Here is a 22,105-nt window from a genome sequence, read left to right as displayed (position 1 = left end):
CTAAATTGCACTGTGTACATAATAAATACTGTTCAGCAATCGAAACTCAGTTTTGAAAGGAGAGTATTTACACTTTGGCAAAAAGGCAGAATTATGTATCTCTGCCAGAAATGCCCAGAGAGATAACTCCTACCAGGTAATGAAGGAGCAATGACAACAGCTAAGTATCTGCACCCAATTTTAACTAGAACCTTGGGGAGGCGCACTCTAGCAGCATAACAGGAACACAATTTCCAATTTTCTTCTTCTAAGAAGTAAAAGCAAGCAAGAAAAGATAACATTTTTAATCATAATGACCAATTCAGATCTGAATCTGTACAGAAATCCTCTTTTGATTTTTAAACTTATTCAGTTACCTGTGACTGCAACAGCTGTATAGGCTGAATAAATCCAAATGGAATAGTAATACAAAAGGTACGACAGTCCATCTGAATAGCACAAGCAAAATGAACTGAAAAATTTGCTTAAAATACCTGATTAAAATAAGACAAAATAAAAGAATCTTACCCTTTGTTCTGTAAACTGGCAAGCTGATTCTAATGAAGAGCTAGAGAGTTTATTCAGCTGCAATGTACTTCTGTTATTCATTGCTTATATACAGTACCAGCCTGGAATATGCATGGCAAAGTGTCTTCCATTGTACTAGTGGCTTTGCAAAGAAATTGTAAAGTGTTCTTCCTGTGCCAAAGATGTTATAGCACAGTTGAAATAAATCCTAATCTATCTTATTCTCTGTACTTTATAATCATCGAATCATAAAAGTTGGAAAAGACCTCCAAGATCATTGAGCCCAAATGTTAACCCAGCCCCATCATGTTCACCACTAAACCACGTCCACAACTGCCACATCCACACAACTTTTGAACATTTCCAGGGGGAACTCATTAACTGAAAAAAGGCTGATGTGCTTCATACAGAAACAATTGCCCTGAAATATTTTTGAAAGCAGAGATGTTTTGTTTAGAAAAACTAGCTCCCCATCCTGAAACGAAATCCCTTTGGCACTTTTAAATGCTTTGCCAGATAGAATTTCCCCCCCCCCCCCCCCCTTCCCAATAGCTTAAAAAGTGGATATACTTATTTTAGGGCCAAACACAGCTAACAATATTTTGATTGTCAGTCTAATATTGGGTAATGTTTTCTATTCACACATACATACACATAAAGGAACTTGCACTACAAACAAAATACATAAGCCATTACACAATGGTAAGAAGGTAAGGAAATTAATGATCTTGAAGGATAATATATGAATTGTACACTGATACCAAAGCTACATCCAAAGAGTCATGGTAAAGTGACCAAGAAAGGAGATGGACAATATCTAATGTTGCTGTTGAGGCAGGACGGGAACAATGAACTCCAGTTCAGAAGGCGAGAAGAAAAACTCTACTGATTTATTTCAAATACATTGCTCTTTTTATAGAGAACATCGTGCAGACTAATTTCATTGGTCTTAAAGTAAAAACATCTCACACCATTGGTACGCAGTGAATGACGCACGGTGGCAGAACGTATGTATAGACAATGTGAATAACAAGAGAGATAGTGAATTATTTACATTCCTTTCCAACTCTTTCCCAGGCTTAGTCTGGTAGAATCTCTCTCTTTTTCTCTCTGACTGAACTGAGAATATCCATAATCTAAGATGTTCAACAATCAGGCTTGGACAGCAGGATGCATCCTAGGAGCGAAATCAATAAATACAACTGTAGTTTCACATTTCCCATTCTCAAGGGAAGATTTGGTGACTGGAAAGGACCCCATTCATTCTCCCCACACAATGTGTGGAGCTGCAGTCTAGTTGCAGTTTCCCAGTCACTTACCCAACAGTAACAGACAGAGCCCCAAACATGAGCTCTTTTAGCCTCTGAGACAAGCAAAACATGTTTGCAAAAGGTGGCAGCAAAAGACAGCAAAGAGTCAGGATTTTCATTTCAATAAAATAAGTCAGAAGGCCCAGGAAGAGTCTGAAATTCAGTGAGGTTGGGGTAGAAACTTGCACCTACCCACTTGTCCTAGTTTAGGGCAAAATTTGTGAGAGGACCTCTGGAAGGAGCCCCCAGAAAGCAAACCCCCCACGGCCCCTCCCCCACCTGGTTCGGGAAGGTTTCCTCAGAGAGAAATGGAAAAAACCTGTTTATTTAACAAGCAAAAACACTCCCCGATAAAAAAAAAAAAAAAAAAAAAAAAACAAACCAGATGACAAAACCCTTTCACCGTTCTGAAGAGGTGACAAATTCAGAAAGTCTCTCCTGGGAGTGGTTGCCCAGCTATCAGTCTCTGGTGCTGGGGATGGCTGCTGCAGGTCACAAAATGCAGACTCTTGGTGTTTCTTGATGTTTCCCAGGTCCGGGTCCAGAGCAGGTTCAGATGATATTCAGGAAAGGGAAAGAGAAGGGAAAAAGAAACAGTCCAGGGTAAAAATTGGACTGCCTAGCTAAACTAACTAATAAGTAAAAGCAAAAGCAAAAGCAAGCAAGACAGCAAGCAAGCAAGCAAGCAAGCAAGCCAAGCCAGCCAAGCCTCCCCTAGACACAGAGCATGGGGGGAGGTGAGCCGGCTGATAACAAGACAAAACAATCCTTCACTTTCAGAGTCAGTCCTGAAGGCACAGAACATAATATCAGGCATAAACAGAACACACGATTTGGGATACAAACACCATACCGTCACCCTAGGACACCACTGCAGAAAATCAAAAGGAAACAAGAAGTGTCCAGTCAAATTCTGTACTTACAGCTCATATCCAGCTCTTAATGGATTTATGAGGACCTAGAGACACAGTTAAAAGCAGAATTCAGACCTACAGCCACAGGTTTTCAATTATGTCTGACAAAATTAATGTCCCCCTAATACTCTATTTATTAATGTTAGAATAAAAATACTCTCTTATTCCCTGACATAAATAGGTAAATGCTATGCTATTTTAAGTACCTGTAAGCCAGCAGAGAACTATGTTGCATCAGAATAGTTTTGTTTCAAACACTAGTAAGGCACTGGATATTGGTGAGCATCCAGAATTCGTCCCATTTTTATCCATGCTTTCTAGACCTGGGGCACTGAAGTTGTAGTACAGAAGCAGCTTTAATATTAGCTATATTTTATCTCAACCAGCATAACCCCATAAATTGGGATGGTACTTTTATAATTTAGAGCTATGAGCTGTGCTGTACTTCACTTCATACTTCACATTTGTTACTATTTGTTAGTGTATTTTATAGTTGGAATTGTTATAGAATATGCTGATAGGTGGCCATTTCCACTGAGTAGCTTCAGGGACCGTTTGAGAAGCACCAATATGTTGTAAAAATCATCCAGTAAGTCAGTATATAGAGTATTTCAAGACTGCAGACTACAATAGTAAGGGTTAGGTTGTTGGGTTTTTTCCTTTTATTTCAATTTTATTATGTAATTACTTAGGCAGGGTGGAATTTCATATCTTTGGGATCCAAAATGCTTTTTCACTGCTTACAAGGGATTAAATAGAGGAAAGAAAAAAACCCACCTGCTTGGAGGCCTATTATATTTGTGTAGGTGTTGAGGCACAAACACAATATTTATATGTTACAGAAGGGAATGGAGGCAGAGAAAGGTCCATATTTATATAATTTAACTTATTACACTGTGACGTTTTGGTTAGGAGCCTCTTTCAGATGCAATTTCTGGCACCCACAGCACTGCCTCTGGTCTGTGCACAGGTGCTAGGTCATCCTGGTTGCCTCCTCCTCATGTTTTCCCTCATGGAGCAGGGTAGCCCCAGTGCTAGGCCTGATGCAAAACCCTTGGATGATCAAGATGCATAATAGAATCATAGAATTCTTTGGGTTGGAAGGGACCTTCAAAGTCAAGTATTTCCAGCCCCTCTGCCATGGGCAGGGACTAGATTGCTCAGAGCCCCATCCAACCTGACCTTAAACACTTCCAGGGATGGGGCATCCACAGCTACTCTGGGCAACCTGTTCAAGTGCCTCACCACCCTTGTAAGTAAGGAACATCTTCCTAACATCTAATCTAAACCGACACTTCAGTTTATGTGTCTGACCACTACATGTCCTTGGGAAGTCCCTCTCCAGCTCTCTTGTAGGCCCCTTTAGGTACTGAAACTTGCTATAAAGTCTCCTGGAAGCTTTCTCTTCTCTAGAGAAGATGCTATCAGGATGCTATTTTAAAAGCTACTTTGGGAATATGACTAGAATCCAGAATTTTCTTACAAATAGTCATTTAAAACATGAGATTATTCACTGGGAATAGGGTATTTGTGTTTCCTGTTGTCTACAAGAGCTCATATACAACTTGGAATACCCACAGTCCCTGTTTCTAGCTGGTTCACCACACTTCAACACAAACTAGCTTCAAAGGTGGCATAAAGCATACTCTCACACAGACTTTGGGAAACTACTACAACAGAGTCAAAGGCTACAGGGTTACAGATAAGGATGCTGTTTATTAGTCTACTTTTATCCATGGTTTCACCACTAGAAAATAGAAGCAGAGTACAAAGGCAAGGCCCTCACCTCTGACATAGACAAAATTACCCATCTCAGACTAATTTTAAAATATGCAGTTCCAATGTTCCAAGTCTCAAAAAAAAAAAAAAAAAAAAAAAAAAAAAAAAAAAAAAAAAAAAAAAAAAAAATTTACAAGTCCTTTGAGCAAAAGAACATGATTGGCAGTTGTATGGTCAGACCAACCCAAGTTGCACTACTTCAAGACAAACACACTGCTGTTGTCTTCCTTGCTATGAGAAGATGCATGAGCTGGACTATCTCAACTACATGAATGCAAAGACTGAAGTTACAGATGTTTGTCGTATTTGGCCCCAACCACTTACACTTTAGCAGTAATATTCATTCAACTGATACTTTAAGTATTGTCCCATTTATTTTTTCTATTATGTTTTTAGCTAGAAATGCCTGCTAACAATTATTCAGGTAAATCAGCTGCCACATTTAGCCCAATTCTGCTCCAGGCTAATGAACCATGTTGGGTACATAAGGGTCAGAATAACATGCTCAAGTGGTTGCTATTTGCTAATTATAAGAAGTCAACCATCCTGTTGCTAAGGCTATGACAGCTGGCTTTAGTTCACTCAAGGGAGGGCTTGGGTGGCTCCACACAGATGGGAGTGGGATGGGTGCTGGCTTTTAAATGAAATTATTATTTTGCCTTTGTTTCTAGCTTAACTTCACCTAGTGTTTCCCCCTGTTCCTCTTCAGACACTTTTATTGGAGCTGCTCCTGGCCCATGTCTGTGAAAGTCCATTCACTCCATGGTTGTTGACTCTCATCCCGTGCAAGAACACCTCATTTCACTGCTGTCCACTGCTGCATGAGCCTTGCAGACATCTCCTTTCCATGTTCTTTTAAGGAAATGAGATAAAAGCAGTATTCTACGAAGGCTTTCATAACCAGTCCAGGCTCAGAACAGCCAAGATCAGGCACTTCTTTGTCTGCAAACTTGAGCCAAGCTGACCTTGCTTCCCTGTCCTCTTGCAGTCCAAATAATCATAAGTCCAGGTTGTAAGCTCCCTTTCCAGCAGCATAAATAAACCCTCTCTGTCTCAGTGGTGCAGTGCCTCTACTGTCTCTACTCTGCATTCAAAGAGATGCTGTAAATGTAACAGAACATTATTTTATACCAAGTGCAGTTATGACGTGCAGTAAGAGAATTACTTCTTCCCTGCTGCCAAAGTGCTTTTATTTTGAATTAACAAGAAATACTTATAGCAGTACCATTAAGCAGAGAAAATACATCTACAAAATAAAATTTAATAAAGGGGGAATATTGTAACACAGTACCAGATGTGCTGCATGAAATGGAAGAGGCCAGCATTATTGCTGCTATCAGGAAAAACAGCATTGGCTCTGCACAAACACATTTTTAGCTGCTATTAATACACTGTTGGAAACCATGGATAGAATATATTGGTATTAAAGGCTGCAGCATTTCCTTCCAGATGCCTCAGGAAACCTCAGAAGCACTTTCTGGTGGTGTTTCACACCTGGAAGTCAGGCTGCAGCCAGCAGGAGTTGGGGTACTCACATGCCAGAGCAGGGCCGGCACTCCTTTGAGAAAGCCGCTTTCCAACTCTTTCCACCAGCTCCTGCTTTTACGTCATTGTAATTCTGCCCTCTAATGGGCGAAAGAGCTTAAATATAGTTAATTAAATAGACATCTATTTTGCACAAAATACTGTTTGGGGGTTCCCCCCAACCCCCATTTTATCTTGTTTGAGAAACTATATTTCATTTCAGTTCTTTCCAAATAACCACCAACAACACCACAATGCTGTGTTCCATACAATCAGTTTTTGTTTTTCTCTGTTTTTTCCTGAAATAATACTTCACTATTTTCCTACTTTTCTTACTTTGTTTTGTCAGTTGTTCTACTAGAAGACCTTCCATATATTTTTGGGCACGGTTTTTTTCTGTACATAAACCCAAAGCTTTTTAATGTGTACTCAATGAACTGTTCTCCTATAATGACAAAAATCTATGTTTTAAACACGCTGGTTTCCTTGAGCCACAGGAGTAGATAATAAAAAATACAGCATATACACTAAATAGTCATTGTCCTTCTTTCCTCACAAACAGATGAGAAGAAAAAGTGGGAAATATTTAGCCATTCAACTCCAGTAGTGAGGCAAAGCTAACTGAGCTGTTAACCAGGTCAAGAGATTGAAACCACTGTCTGGAAACTCAGAGTCCTTTTTTGGAGTTTGCAGCCCCCTGACACATCTCTGGACTTGCTGTACTCTTACCATGTCATGTTCACACTCTGCTTATGAAGCCTTCAGAGCCATTTAATTACCTGTGAAAGGGATCCCTTTTCTCATGCTAATCCTTTGGGGATGTGCGAGGCCCATCGATTTCAAGACATTTTTCTTTACAGTTGCATATATTCCATATATTCCATGTGCATTAGCAGAAAAAGCAAAGGCAAATAGAACAGTAGCCCTTCATGGAAGAAGATTTCCAGACTTGCTAGGGCATCCAGACTCCTAAAGGTAACTCGACAAAACTAACCTGTGTAAGAATTATAGAGTCTGCATCGAATATTGCAGCTGTTCAATAGCAGGCACCTGTGACCAGGTTGGACACTGACTTTATGAAATAAAGTCTGTGTGTGATGCACTTGTTTAACTGTGATGTGGGCAGTCTGATTGCCAGTTAAAGAGACAAGTAGCCCTTAATGACTGCAGGAGAGCAGGAGTTTTTGCAATTCACCACTAGGAAGCAACACAGCACTTCATAAATCAGACGGGAGCTTTGGCTGAGGAGAACATTGCTTATGAATCACCAATGTCAGTGTCTGCTGTGCAAGCTCTTTTACAACATCTAAGCTAGGATGCTTTAATTTCCATTACGTGTCTAACAAAGCAGATGTGAATTGTCACGCTACCCTTCTTCTTTCATAATGACCTTGAAAATCAGACAAGTACTTCTTCTGTATATTTTCTTGGGGGTGGGGGGGAATATATTGCTGTTTTTCTTTTCTCTTTCCCTCTCTCTTTTTGTTATCTTGAATTTTAGGGGAGAAAATTATCAACATCCTCATTGCAAAAAAAAAAAAAAAAAAAAAAAAAAAAATATATATCTATATATCTAAGATTATGAAGTTCACTTTTAAAATTCTGGCAGAGGCAGCTGATGCTCTTAGATTTAACAGTTGTACATGCCAGCAGAGACTCTCTGCCCAAATATGGAAAAACAGACACTGGCATAGTCTGGCACACTGACTTGAATATAAATTCTCATCCCATATAAAGAGGTTGAATGGGAAGCAAGGATAGAGAACACTTAATCAGGAGCTCCTGCAGTTGCCCCTGCTGTCTTTGCCAGACCCTGTCTCCACTACAAGGTTCATAGAACAGGGGCATAAGAAGGATATGGGCAGGTGGGATTTGTGAATTACAGTTTTCTCAATGAAAATTAGAAACCTTCAGACAGAAATGCTTCTTTGCTCCTCACACCTGAATGACCTGAACACTGCTTTCTCCCAGTGTTTCCCATGAGTATCATGCCTTCATGCTTTTCCTCTGACACTGTGAATGACCCAGAAACTCTATCCTGTCAGGAAACCCTGCTCCTGACAATCATGTACATAGTCAGCGCCTGTGTAAGAAGACAGATGTCATGCTCCCTGCCCATGCCACTGTCAGGACATCTGTTTCATCACAGCAGTAAAAGTCTGTATGTTCAGTGAGCCTTCAGGCCAACTTTGTATGCTGTGTACAGTTTGATCTTGCAAGCAGACCCTACCCAAGAACACCCAAGGACAAGCATTATCCTAGTATGGCTGGAAAGGGTGCCTGCGGGAGTTTTTGAGTGGAACATGAAAGAAACAAATAGATATTTTGTGAAAGAAACAGATAGATATTTTTGTAGCTTCTTCTACTGTCTGTCATGGTCTCTGTGTGATGGAGGCTGATACATTTATAACACACCATCAGACCTATAGGGACAGCATTATAAGACCTTCATCACACAGCTAAGCTGAGAGTAGAAAATCACTTCGTTCCAGTTCTGACTAGATGAGAACAGAAAAATATAAATATTGCATTAATTGAGGTTATGTCTTGGACTTCTTTTTTTGGTCTTTGTTGTTTTGGGGTTTTGTTATTGTTGTTTTTTATTTTTAAAAATTAAGGGCTGTAAATCCAGTAAGGTAACAAAAAATAGAGGATTTTTTATGCATCCTTCACTCTTCCATAGCACTTTGAGATCTGGTGGATTGTGTGTCTCTCTCAGATGACTAAGCTATCCATCCTCTTATGTTAAGCAACAGAAGATGATATTTTGTTACTAATATTCATTTTCAAGTCCTTAGGAGGACTTCTATTGTCTTCCAGGAGCATCCATTTCATGTTCTTAAATTCATGCACCTGATAGTTACAATTTCTTTTTATAAGTATATTCTCATGTATCCTTTACACTATTTGATTTAGTAGCTATTAGATTTGATTTATAAAAAAACAAGATTCAGAGAAGTTAAGAAAAGATTGTGAGGTAGATGATATGGGAACAGTAAATACTAGAAGTATGTCTTGTGTTGAACATTAATATTTCTGACAGCTAAATGCTTTTAGAGTATGAATGCACCAGTAAAAATGTAGAAATAAAATCTAGCCAACATAGTCCTTCTTTTTCCATCTTCCTTTTCCCCAAGAATATAATTTCCTAAGAGCTGTGTTACAGTACTTTTATATCTCAGTAGAAATCACATATGCTTCTATTATGCTCCTGTTTTTTTGCCTTTGCCCAGTGAATGCACTGAATTTTTAAAAAAGCTGATTGATTTTAAAGAAGATATCATAAAGATGTCATCTCTAATCAAAAAGCTCTAGGTTGAAATCCTGGCTAAAGTCCTAATTGAAATACCTTCTGGTTTTACAGTGATTACTTGATATAAGTTCCTAGAATTGTGTGTTATGATTGGATTCTGTTGCCAGGAAAGGGTAAGCACTCACTAAAGCTTTTCCAGCATTTAAGGCATCTTATGCAAATATGTTGTTTTTCCAAACAGTCCCTCTCTAAGTGGAAACAAAAGTATGTTTCCCACCCTTAGTCTGTTCCTGATCCATGAGGTTTGTAAGGATTTAATGGCCATCAGGCCTCTATCTTTGTCAAATTTGGTGCACAGAAGTACAGGCTCAAAGCAGACTCAGAAATCATTGCACTGCAATAATGTGCTGCAATAATATATACATTAGTTCCTAGTGAAACCAAATTAAACTCAAAGCATCACTGTAATACCTGCCTACAGACATCCTCTTAAACGCAAATATAATGGGTTCTTTTTTTCAGCTCAGTGGAGTAACTAATTTTACTACTTGCTAACCACAGATTTCCCACTAGGGACCTCATACACGGTCCCATGCAACAGTAAACTAAGCAAATCTGGTTTCAGCTGCCTGACTTCGTAAACAAATATTTTGCCAAGTTTCTTTTAGAAGAATTGCTATCTTCATGAAGAAGAATATAGAAGTTTTCTTTAGTAGACAAATGAAGTAAAAGTTACATGCTGGATATTTTATCCCCTTCATACAGATGGAGAATGCAGTGCAGCGGCTTTACTTTCATCCAGCTTTAAATGTGCACAGCCTCATACATTACACTATCCATGTTTTTGGGATTTTCTTCACAACTAGAAATTCTAGAAGTTCAGATAAAATCCTCAGATATAGACCTACTCATTGCTGTCTCTGTCAAATAGTTCAAAAAGTGTCAATGAGTTCTACAAACAAGATTTATAGTATTTTTTTATTTTCACTGACATACTACCATGGAACACCAATAAACTGATGACTTTTTTCCAAAAAGGCATCATGCAGAAAGTGAAATGTGTTATTCTACCTAGATGATGACCAGAAGTCTTTCCTTATAGGGTAGCTGCATTTTCAGGCATGTATTCCCCCTTTTCACTCCATCCTTGTCTACCTATCATCACATGACCCAAAATGCAGTCTCAACCAGGGGCTTGAGAAACTTGAGAGAGATGAAACAACCTTTCACCCTGATTCAAAACTGCATTTCTCTTATGCTATTCCCAAGGAAATATGGCAGGAGCAGTGTGGCAACATTGGAACAGCCCCATTGATCAGATCTTTCAGCAATGCAGTTCACTGTTTTAATCAGGCTCTAGCATGTAAATAAGATCTTTTATGTACACATATGTGTACCAAATCTTGAGTTATCTAGCTGTAAGATCATTGATCACTGCCTGACGACTAAATCAAAGAGAGCAGTTTGCCAGATCACAATTAAACATAAGAACACTGATTCAAAGTGAAGTAGAAGATAATATATTTTCCAGCTTGGTAACGTTAATTTTAAGAGCTCTACTATCATGCCGAATTATTGAACTAATTCTGATGTCTGTGCAGCTTATTGCCCGCATGAACAGTTCTCCACTGCTTGTATACAATGTGAATTAATCAATAGCTTCTGTCTAGAATAACTGAAACATCTGTTATATTTTATTCAGGATTTAAAGCTGTATGAACAAAGGGGAAAAATGAACTTACTTTTCAATCACACAGAGAATATATTATGTTTTAAATATGCATGGCCAAAAATAATTTTATTTCCTCCAGAGTATTTAGAGAATAGATGAAGTCTTATTCTGGGTAAGTACTATATTTTTAGTTCACTCAAATGTTATTTGAGACAAGAGCTGAAAATAGAGAAAGAGATAAAAGTAGCATACAGCAGTAATTCTTAGGTCTTGATACTTGATATACAGTTGAAAGCCTTTCCCAGAGAAGTCTCAACTGCATGTTGTCCCTAACTTGGAGAATATAGCTGATTTACATCTGCTTCCAATATTTATAAATCCATTTAAAATGTGTTGGCATATTTGCCTTCTGCTTTTAAAACGCTGATTGACACAAAATGTTGTTCTTTTGGCTTAAATTTCAAAGGTTACTTTCTCAAGGCCACTAGTGCTGTGACAAGAATAAAAAGAGTGATGTTCTTAGAATTTATTGTGTTTTTCTTAATGCTCGTTTGAACCAAAGATTCAGAGAGTCAAAAGAAGAAACTCACTTAATAAGCAACAAACCACAATGCTATTGGCTTTTTTTTTTGTTTGATTGTATGCTTTGCTCTATACTTTCACTGTCTGAGCCCTCATTTGTATTTTAAGACTCTGGTTTCACCAATTTCACTCATGATAAGCACAGCTGTATGTTAGTAATAGGACAACTATGTTGCATAAAATTTTCATTAGGTCCGAATTAAAGCATGCCTTTTTGATGGGTCAGACTCCAACAGAAGTCTCCAGGTAGTGGAAATTATAGCATCATGCAGCCTAAAGGCTGTGTTTTCGATGTTCCGAGCAGTGAGTTCCCTAGACCGTTCAGCTGTCTGCTCTCACCTCCTTTTTCTTCCACCATCAGCTGGAATCACCTTCCTTCTCCAACATTCCCTATTTAGTCAAATACCACCTCATCTTTATTCTTTGTTTAGCAGCTTCTTGGCAAAACCACTGGACAAAGACATGCCATCTGATGTGCTGAGCTGCAGCTTCAGGAGGCATTTTTCCAACTGCAAGCTTTATGATAAATCTTATAGGCAGTGCTGTTGCCCTTTTCCCTGTGAACATACCGCAGCTTAATCTTGTTCTCTGGCACATGTGGCACATACTGCCAGACCTGTGAGCAGTAAAAGCCAACAGGCACCAAAGTCTTCAGTCTCTTCTGAGTCTGTCAACATTCTTGTCAACAAAATTGTCACAGTAACCCTCCAAACCTCCCCTCTCTGTCTCCCATTCTCTACTTACATTTGCAGACCTATCAAGAAAATTTAAGGTGAACAGGATCTAACTATCCTCCCCCTCATCAGTCTTTGAAAAGAATATTAATCTTATATGTTTTTTTTGTTTGTTTGTTTGGGGGTTTTTTTTGGGTTTTTTGGTGGGTTTTTTTTTTGTGGTTTTTTTTTTGGGTTTTTTTTGGTTTTTTTTTTGGTTTTTTTTGCAAACTAGTCTAGTCATTGAATAGTAATACCAACGTACACATTTCTGGGCATGTGGCAATTAACCTGACTGCTCTGAAATCATAGAGATAACCTGTTCTTCTGGCACCCATAGGTCACAAATCCTGTCGACAAAAACCTCAATATGTTCAGGTTAATTCCCTGGAAGCTGAACATTAGGACTTCAGCTTACATTCAGTGAGCTTTGACCTTCTCTGTACGTGTTACTCTATGCACAAAATGCAGCAGTAATAAAAAGCATCCAAGGAAGAGCAGAATCATGCTGTAGTAGGTTAAACCTGAAACAATTATGAAAATTGAAGAAAAGATATGGCTGTTAACTAGTTTTTTGACTCTCAGAAGCTCTGTACATACAGTCAAAAAACCCAAAGAAGTGTAAGTAATTTTCACATGGGATGAATCATGGTAGTTCTGTTGCTTTTAGTAGAGCAATGACAATTTTACATAATACAACAGCTACTCTTAATACCCAAACTGAGACTGCAAGTGTGGAAACATATGGTTGGGCAAAGCCAAACTTGTATGCATCAGTTATTTCATCACTTTCTTATTTAATCATCACCCTCTTGTTAATATGCTAAGTATGTTCCATGGAAACATAAATTACAATTTGGCATGATCACGGCAGCCGAATGCAGGGAGTATAAACAGAACATTGAAATTTGCAATGCAGAAATTGAAAGATCCATCCCCAAGAACTTTTCCATATGGATTAACTTCCTTTTGAGCCACATCAGCTCCCAGTGGTCTATCCTGCATTGCTTGCTTTGGAGCAACACCAAGGAACTAGCTGATACAGCCTGTGAGGTCATATGTAGGGGCTTTTCTGTTATTTTGAAGTAAGGAAAATAATCACAAAATTATTTTGGCTTATAAAATGCAAATACAGGACTTCAGACTCAACTGGGCAAGAGGTTTATCTTGGATCTGACAGGATGTCTCTTTCTGCAACTGAAATTTTGTGGTTCTATTACATGACCACACAAAGTCACACAGATATTAATGTATCTGGCTACACTCTCATACCTGGAATCTGGACATCTGCAGTGACCTGAAGTAACCTAGTGAATTCTGGTAGGCCAGAAAATAAAGACAAGTTTTAAAAACCACTTAGTAGATATCTAGAACTGTGTCCCAGCAGAGGTTCTGTGCCAGACTGAAAGACGACAAACAGAAAGATACACATTCTGATCAGCAGGAAAAACACTGTTCAAAAGAAATGCCAGAAATACTGCCAATATCTTTATTACATCTATCTTACTTGGCAATTTTTGGTGGTTAATAGTAACTGCTGTTAATTACAAAAAGTAATATCTACTTAGAAACACAGTTAATGGCAGATCTGCTACTAACAAACAATCTTCTTATGAAGTAGTGCTGTATTTGAATGGCAACATAATACATGTAGGTATAAAAGAATGGACGTTTTCACCATTGCCCTTCCTTTTATGACTTTTCTTCATAAACACTTTTGGAGAAAGTGGTACCGTCATCCACTGGTTTGATCACAGTGTCAAAGACTTCAGGTTGTAGAAAAGAACTCCTTGTAAGCAAAGGAAGAATGAGCCATAAAGAACCTGACAGAGCTTCTTAATATGCATACATATTTTTACACACACTCACACATATGTTTTCCAGAGGAAATGTGGCTGGAGAAAAGAGAGCTTAGATCCTTTGAAGTCTCTTATATTTGTAGCTATTAGAGGCAACTTTGTCAAAGAAGTGCCAGTGATCTGACACACAGATCTGACTTATCTTACTAATCTTACTAATTTATATAAAAACATGAAGCGAGGATGGAAAGAGGATGGAGCCAAACTCTTTTCAGTGGTGCTCATGGACTGGAAAAGAGGTGATGAGCATAAACTGAAACACAAGAAACCTTCTTAGCATGAGGGAACCCTTTCTCACCCTGAGGATGAATAAGCACTGACACAGGTTATGCAGGGAGTTTATGGAATCTCCTTCCTTGAAGATATTAAAAAATGGTCTGGACATGATCCTGGGTAGCAGGTGAGACTAGACCAGATGACTTCCAGAGGTCCCCTTCAACCTATACAACCTATAAATGGACTATAAAGTATTTATTTTCCCCATTTTTTTTTGTCCTTTACTTTCAATGCTTTTCATAGTGAAAAGACCCACTGATTGACTTCCCACTTGGAAGTATCACTTTATTAACATAATTATTATATTATTTAACATAATGTGCCACTAAGGAGAAATTGTCTAAAAACCAAAGACTGAATAAATCTTACTGTGCAGAAAGCCAGACTGCTCAGGTAGTTAGCCATGATAGCAGGTGATGCACCAAAAGCCTACAAGCCTAAACTCTCTTGTTGATCAAAGCTGCTGAGGTGCATGTGTGTATAGATAGGTTTCTACATAAAAATATACTTTTATAAAAAATTAACTTATCTAGTTGTCACTATATAATGATAAAAAATTTCTTTATGAGACTACATGAAACAAAACATGGAAGTGTGACAAATTAATTCAAATTATGCAACCACACTGGAATTCACATAAACATAAAAACTGTAAGTGGTAGCAGATTTTATTTCTTTTTTAACAAGACCTGCTCAGTCTAGTTTAGAAGCAGTTGGTGAAGTGTTTGCTAACAGCAGGGCCTTATGCTGCTTGATCCAGTTTTGCCTATGTGGCAGCTATAGATATTCCAGACTAAAGATCAGATATTTATTGCTCATTCATTTCCATTCAGACAAGTCTGAAATGGGTCCTTGTATTTGCAGTCCAGCACTGGAAGAGAATAAAAACAAAAGCCTAATTCTCTGGCATGTTTCCTACACCCAAATGCAACAAACATGAAGATGTGGAGCTCTTCAAGTAGGAATGGTTGTGGTTTTCTCTCCTGAAAAAAACCTCAACCCAACCACAAATAGTGGACACAAGGCAGAGAAATAATATGCTGAAAAGTGAAAAACAAAGCACATAACCTCCACAGACAACTGGGAAAAAAACACACTTCCCTTTGAAAATTTATTTTACTGTTGGGTCGCTAACAGCTAACAGGACTGCAGCATTTGCTTACTATAATCACCAATAAAATTATCTGACTGTGCCATTTTTGAGTGAAAAGGAGATTTTGTTCAGGCCAAAGAAAATCCCTCAAAAGGGATTGGAAATACTTTGTGGACTGTCATTATTTTCATGTGTTTGCTTCACATTTTGCGTTTGCTTCACAACTTTTTTTTAATTAGCCTTTTTTAATTGATGAAATCAGTGCAACACAATTCTTATTATACAGAAATAATTATTTTAATAGATGCATTGATATAAATTATCTCATTGTAAAATAAAATATAAATCCATGCCAAACATCTTTGGTTTATAATTCTGGCATGGTTTAACAATACAATAAATTTAGATTCCAGGGTTTCTGTAATTGTATAAAAATATCCTCGTCACCTAATTTTAAGGCAGAAATTTCCAGTTTAGCTTTGTAGAGTCTGCCTTTGCAGTTTGCCAGGAATTGTTTGTCTCCTTGCTGGTACTATAAAGCCAATATGATGGGATTGAGTCTTGAGCTCAGTTAATGAGCTTAATGTTCAAATGTGTTTCAAATTATTATTTAAATTTGTATATTCCTGTGTTGTCCAATTCCGCAGCCTACTTCTAGGTGAAATTATAACTCCTTCAGCTCTTTCAGAGGATTGGGTCCTGACTGCTGAAAGTATTCTACTTGGCTGACAGATTTTCAGTCTTTTCTTTCAATTTCTTTTCTGTTGGAAACTGAAATATAACCAAATCCACAGGAGATTTTTACAGTGAATGCATTACTCCATTATTATACTTCCCAGAGTAAATTCTCTTCAGTGAACTAAACATTCTCCACTACAGAAAAAAACCAGTGCTTTACAGAACACATTTAGTTTCAACTTTTGACAATTTAGAGCCAGGAAAAGGTAAATTGAAATTACTATTGAAAATTTGTCACATTTTTCTATTTAGTTTCCAAGAGGATACCAATCTGAAAGAGGAAGAAAGTTAACTGGACACCGAAACATAATCTTACTTCACTTTTTTATTCATGTCTTTCTAATTTCATCATACATATTTATGGTAGCCATGCTCCTGACAACCAGTTATAAAATTAATTTCTTGGTTTTCATTTTGATGGTAAAAATGGATGGAAATTTATTGTTTAGCTTTTGAATCAGATTCACTTATGACAAAATGTGTTTTAGCTTAAAAAAAGAAGCCCAGCAAAGTATCGTCTCGTATACACATCATCTAAATGTTAAATGCCTCAATCAACATCAGATCCAAATCATGATTGCAAGAAAATTGAATTATTTTCAAAGCACACATTGCTTGACTGTTTGTTTTGTACGAAGTGCTCCAGTAGCTACCTTTCTCTTTCTAGAGTTTCCTACATTCCATAGGAATTTCTTCCATTCCTTACACTGATAAATGGAGTTACTGTTTGATTTACAGCAATCTTGCTTCACAGTTTGTGAAAGATGTTTTTCTAGGTGTAGATCTGTTAAAAAAAGGAGCCACTGCCATGTTCTAAATATTTTTTTGTGAAGTGCCACTTCATTTGTCCCCAGCATGCTATAAGGCTCTTATAAGAGGCTGTGAGGAGTAAAACTATTTGTTTTAGAATCACATTTAATTACTCTCAGATTTTTAAGCACAGATTTTGCAAATCATATTTAGAAGCAGTCAGAATTTTGTGCTTATTTAATATACTCTCCATGCACACATTTCACAACATATTGTTTTCTAATGACAGTGAAATAAGTAAATAATGTAGAAATATATTACTAAAGAATAAAAGTAACCTCCTGAAATAATTACATCATTTATGTATCTAAAATGTTTGTTTTTCATTCCCATCCATTCGATGCTGACACCAGAACTGCTGAAGATAATAAAACCAGATACTTCTTCCTTGGCCATAGAGTACAAACCCTTCTAACACAGACTGCAATCCAGTGTTATATCAGGGTGGAATGGAGTAACAGTGTACACAGGAGAGGATAACATTGCCAGTGCTGCTTTGTAGGATCATGTTCTGGTTTGAAAGCAAAACCAGTGAGAGACTCCAAGTCAGAAATACAATTTATTGGGAAAAGGGAAAACAAAAGACAAAAATACACACAATGATACAAAAGGAAGACCACTGGCAAAGTCAGAATACAACCTGACACCCGCTTTGGCCAGCGTGCTGGTAGCAGTCCAAATTGGAGTGGCTGCAGTCCTCTTGGAGTGGCAGATGTGGTTGCTGTGTCTTCTTGGAAACCTGTGGAAAGGCTGCCTTTCTGTCTAGAAATTCCTGGATTTATCCAGGTGGGAATGCCTAGCTTCTCCCCCTGGGTGGAGCATCTCACAATGGGCTGATGTTATTTTGAGTCACAAGGTGTGTTCTTAATCACCTGTTAAACAGAACTGGCTCTTGGAGAGTGTTATCTCTGAGTCATGAGGCGAGACATTGATGGGCCTATTAACAGGAGATAAGGAAAACTGTCCAGATGCAACTGTTACTCAGATGGTAATAGGAAACATCTTGGTGCTCAGTCTTGGACAGATCACCTTCCCGAGAAACATGACGTTTTGCTTTCAATTTCTATAGGGAATGCTATGTATATTAACCCATTAGAATTGTTAAAATACTTATCTCCAAGTAGGTCCATCACATCTAGGAAGTTCAAGGCTAACCAGGTTAAGCCAAAGCTGATTTGATCTAATAATAATCATAATTTGAATGGAAAGTTGGAATGGATGATCTTCAGAATTCCTTTCCGTACAACCTACATTTCCATTATTTTGTTTTACAGGTAGAAAATAATCTTTTGTAGCTGCCATTACTCACTAATAATGGTCACTGTGAATATTACTGGGATTTTCTCCACTATGAGAATGCTGAGACCATACTGCACTTGAGCCTGCTCTACCGATTTGCTATAAAACCAATATGATGGGATTGAGACTTTAGAAAAACCTTGGTGAAGCAGAAGAGTGGTAGACAGCATTTCTTTTGAAGAAACCTTTATAAAAAGGCTTATAGAGAAGCACGTGGTGGTGAGAGGGAGCTGTAAGCAACAAATTCTAGGAAATTGGGTGAACAGGGATTGCAATAAAAAGGAAACCTGGAAGATGTTTCAGTCTCCTGGAGTGCTGTGAAAATCCATGCATGGTAAATGCCAAGGCTACTAACATCTAAACATTCATACGGCTCTGCTTGCCAGGTATTTTCCCTCCTAATAATTAATATGAACACAATCCTGGAATATATAGAAGAGCAGATTGCCAAGTTCTGCTTCTATCAGTTTCAGAAGATACTGGATATTTTCAAGCCTCATCTCAAGGTATCAGTAGGCTTCAAGATGGTGTTTTTTAAACTGGTTCAGAATGGTACTTAGGCATGTACCTTTTGGGACACCACCCCACAGATGCGAGTACTCGTTTCTAAAAGCAGGGACATACTCAAATACTCTCCTGAGTTGTGGCTGTGCCTGTCTTCTTATTAATGATCATCTCATTATTAGAAAAATAATGTGAAATTTCCAAAACAAGTCTCTGACAATCAAAACTCATGGTGTATTTAAAAGGCTGAGCATCTTCATGCTTTTAAAAAGATGATAAAGTTTTCCCTCTGCTATGTGATAATGTCCTCACTGTTCCCCACAACAGAGTTTTGTATTTTCTCGCTAAATTTATGTTAAATTCACATCTCACAAAGCTTCTCATAGTTACAGCAAAAGAATCCTATCCAATATCATTACTGCGAAAAGTCTACAGACATCCTACTGATAGGCAGAAGTAACTCCTTCAAAAGTAAAGCTAATGGCTAAAGGATTTTTTTATTTAAAATGTAAAGAAAAAGCACCTTTGTGTTACTAAGAGTAACTAAAAGAGTATCTATTTTACTAAAATAGATGTTTCTTAGACACAGACAGGTTGTCCAGCTCTGTGATACTGGGTCATAGTGGATCTAGTTGTTACTGTGCTTCTTACAGAACTGATTTATCTTTGTGTAATTCTTTAATCTGACTGCAACCAGTAGGAAATCAGACTTTTATTTCATCACTCATCATACACAATGTGGAATGGATCATATAATTGAAAATATTTTCCATGCAGCAGAGAGGGTTTTTTTATAATTAACATGCTTGATATGGCTGTATATACTAACAGCACTCTAAGTAATATAGTCCAGAACATTTTGCAGAAGCAAATCATGACAGACTTTAATAGCATTTATGTTAGCTTTCCTTTCACAAATATTATTATTCCAGAAGGACTGTGGAGTAATATTTTTCTGTTATCTTGTTAACAGTCTATCAAGCAACTCATCAAAGTTAGATTTAATAAAACATATGGGATTTTTGCTTGTATACAAGAAATATTATTGGAGAACAATGATCTCAAAAGCCTTGAAATAGATACCCCTCTGTCACCTATAACAGATAAAATAAAAACAAGCAGATGACCAAGCAAATACTTTTTAAAAATTATAAATGTTTTAATCCTTGAAACAGGAGATGTTGCATCCTGGGGTTCGGGTTTAGATTAGAGTTTATTATTTATGTTAGATATGTCAAGTTCTGTAATCCTGTGCACCCCCCGTGTTTCCCCTCCCTGCGGTTGTTTGCTCCTAGCTGCGTGCTATTGGAGCTTACCCCAATCACTCAGTCAGACACTCCCCATCCTTGCCAGAGAGTTCCCCACCAATCTCCCTGATACTGCATCCCTACTAGCCCTGGGACCCAGGAACCGCCCCAGCGCCATCTTAATTGGTCACTGTTGCTGGCGTCACCGCCACGGCAGCCGCCCCTATTGGACGGCAGGCCGTGGATCCTCTCGCCCCACCCCTCCATAAAATCCTACCCCGCCGGCACCCAGGCACCATTTTCTCCCATGTGAGTGCCGGGGCGGTTGCGTCTTTCCATCTAACCGTGCCACGTGACCAATAAACCGTTCCTGCCAAGCAGGGAGTAAATGGACAGATTCCTTACTTCTTTACCGGATCCCTAGCGCACGGTAACAGCGGCTGGCCAGCCCACGCGCCCGAGACACGGAGCCGTGTCCGGGAACCCGCAGCAGAAAACCCCGGCAGCACGTGGAAGCTACGCCACAGCTGGGCTCCCAAGAACTGTGTGCAGCCATGGAGAACAAAAGCGAACGCCGCAAGGATTAAAGAAAGCACATGATGAATGTGGAGGAAGAAAATGATACAAATGAGGCAAACATCACAGGAATAAATACATGCCCTTAAACTAGCAACTCCCAGAAATCCTGCAGAATCTTACTGAAAACATTGCCAAGTATTATTCCAAGCAAGTCTTGATATTATGATAGTCTGACTACTTTTGCATTTTAAGCATATATTGTCGTTTTTAAAAAGCCAACAGTGAGCCTCGCAAATGTATAGCAAAACTACTTGGCAAGAATTTACCTTCTTGAGATAAACCAAACTGCATGCCAGCACCCATCCTTGAGCTATGAGGATTTACTATGAAATTTAGCATATGGCAAAGGAGAGACAGGGTCTCTGTGAGATGTCTCAGTGTCTGACTGTAGTATGATTTTTTAAAAATTTATTTTTATACAGCTCAGAGGCAGAATATCATAGAATCATAGAATGGTTTGGTCTGGAAGGAACCTTAAAGATCACCTAGTTCCAAACCTCCTGCCATGGACAGGACACCTTCCACTAGACTGGGCTGCTCAAAGCCCCATCCAGCCTGGCCTTGAACACTTCCAGGGATAGGGCATCCACAAGCTCTCTGGGCAACCTGTGCCAGTGCTTCACCACCCCCAGAGAGAAGAATTTCTTCCTGATATATAATCTAAACCTACTCTCTTATAGCTTAAAGCCATTCCCCATGTCCTAAAACTAAATGCATTTGTAAAAAGTCACTCTCCAGCTCTCTTTTAAGCCCCCTCAAGGCAGTGAAAGGTGCCACTGGGGCTGTTCAGCCTGCTGTTCAGGCTGAACAGCCCCAATTATCTGTCAGTCCTCATAGGAGAAGTGCTCTATCCCTCTGATCACCTTTATGGCCCTCTTTAGGATGCACTCAAGAAGGTCTATGTTTTTCTCATACTCAGTTTTCTACTTTTGAGTTTTCTGATTGATTGTAGACTGTGATGAAGTGATTGAAACACTGACAGTGCTATGTTTTTGGTCTGTGTATTTTTTTGTCTACTATTTAGTCATCATAGGAATGTTTTCCCTTTGATTACCTGCTTTATATATAACTTCTTTTAATAAAGACAGCAATAACAACATCCAAACATCCTGCCCAGGCTTTCTGATGGCCATTATAGTATTAAAGAAAAAGAGATATGTAATTTGCAGTACATGGCACATTTATTTCATTTGAATGCAGTTAAAATTGTTTGTACAACTTTTTACATAATGTAGAAAGACAAATCAGCTCTTAATTCTTTCAGTTATTTCACACTTCCCATATAAGTCAGCTACGGGAGACAGATAATGACACCTTACAGACTTTTGGTTATCTTTATGCTTATTATTAATTGAACACAAGGAATCAGTTACTTGGCAAATTTCATGAGATCGTTTTTCATTGCAGATTATAGAAATACAAAAATTCAAGACTGGTCAAATAAAA

At 38.3% G+C, this 22,105-nt stretch overlaps 1 protein-coding gene and 1 long non-coding RNA gene across 5 annotated transcripts in view; both read right to left on the bottom strand.

Moving 5' to 3' along the window:
* COL15A1 (collagen type XV alpha 1 chain) overlaps positions 1–22,105 on the bottom strand; it is a 114,636-nt gene that overhangs the window by 79,391 nt on the left and 13,140 nt on the right. The gene's annotated exons all lie outside the window — the stretch shown is intronic.
* On the bottom strand, positions 17,577–18,023 carry LOC128813855 (uncharacterized). The gene is made up of 2 exons (XR_008439200.1): positions 17,903–18,023; positions 17,577–17,769 (listed from the first exon to the last, which is right to left on the bottom strand). It is a non-coding gene; the product is annotated as an uncharacterized LOC128813855 (long non-coding RNA).

The sequence above is a fragment of the Vidua macroura genome, chromosome 1 (genome assembly GCF_024509145.1).
Source record: "Vidua macroura isolate BioBank_ID:100142 chromosome 1, ASM2450914v1, whole genome shotgun sequence".
Lineage (NCBI taxonomy): Eukaryota > Metazoa > Chordata > Aves > Passeriformes > Viduidae > Vidua > Vidua macroura.
Note: the sequence above shows the minus strand (reverse complement) of the source record. Positions and strands in the feature narration are given on the sequence as shown.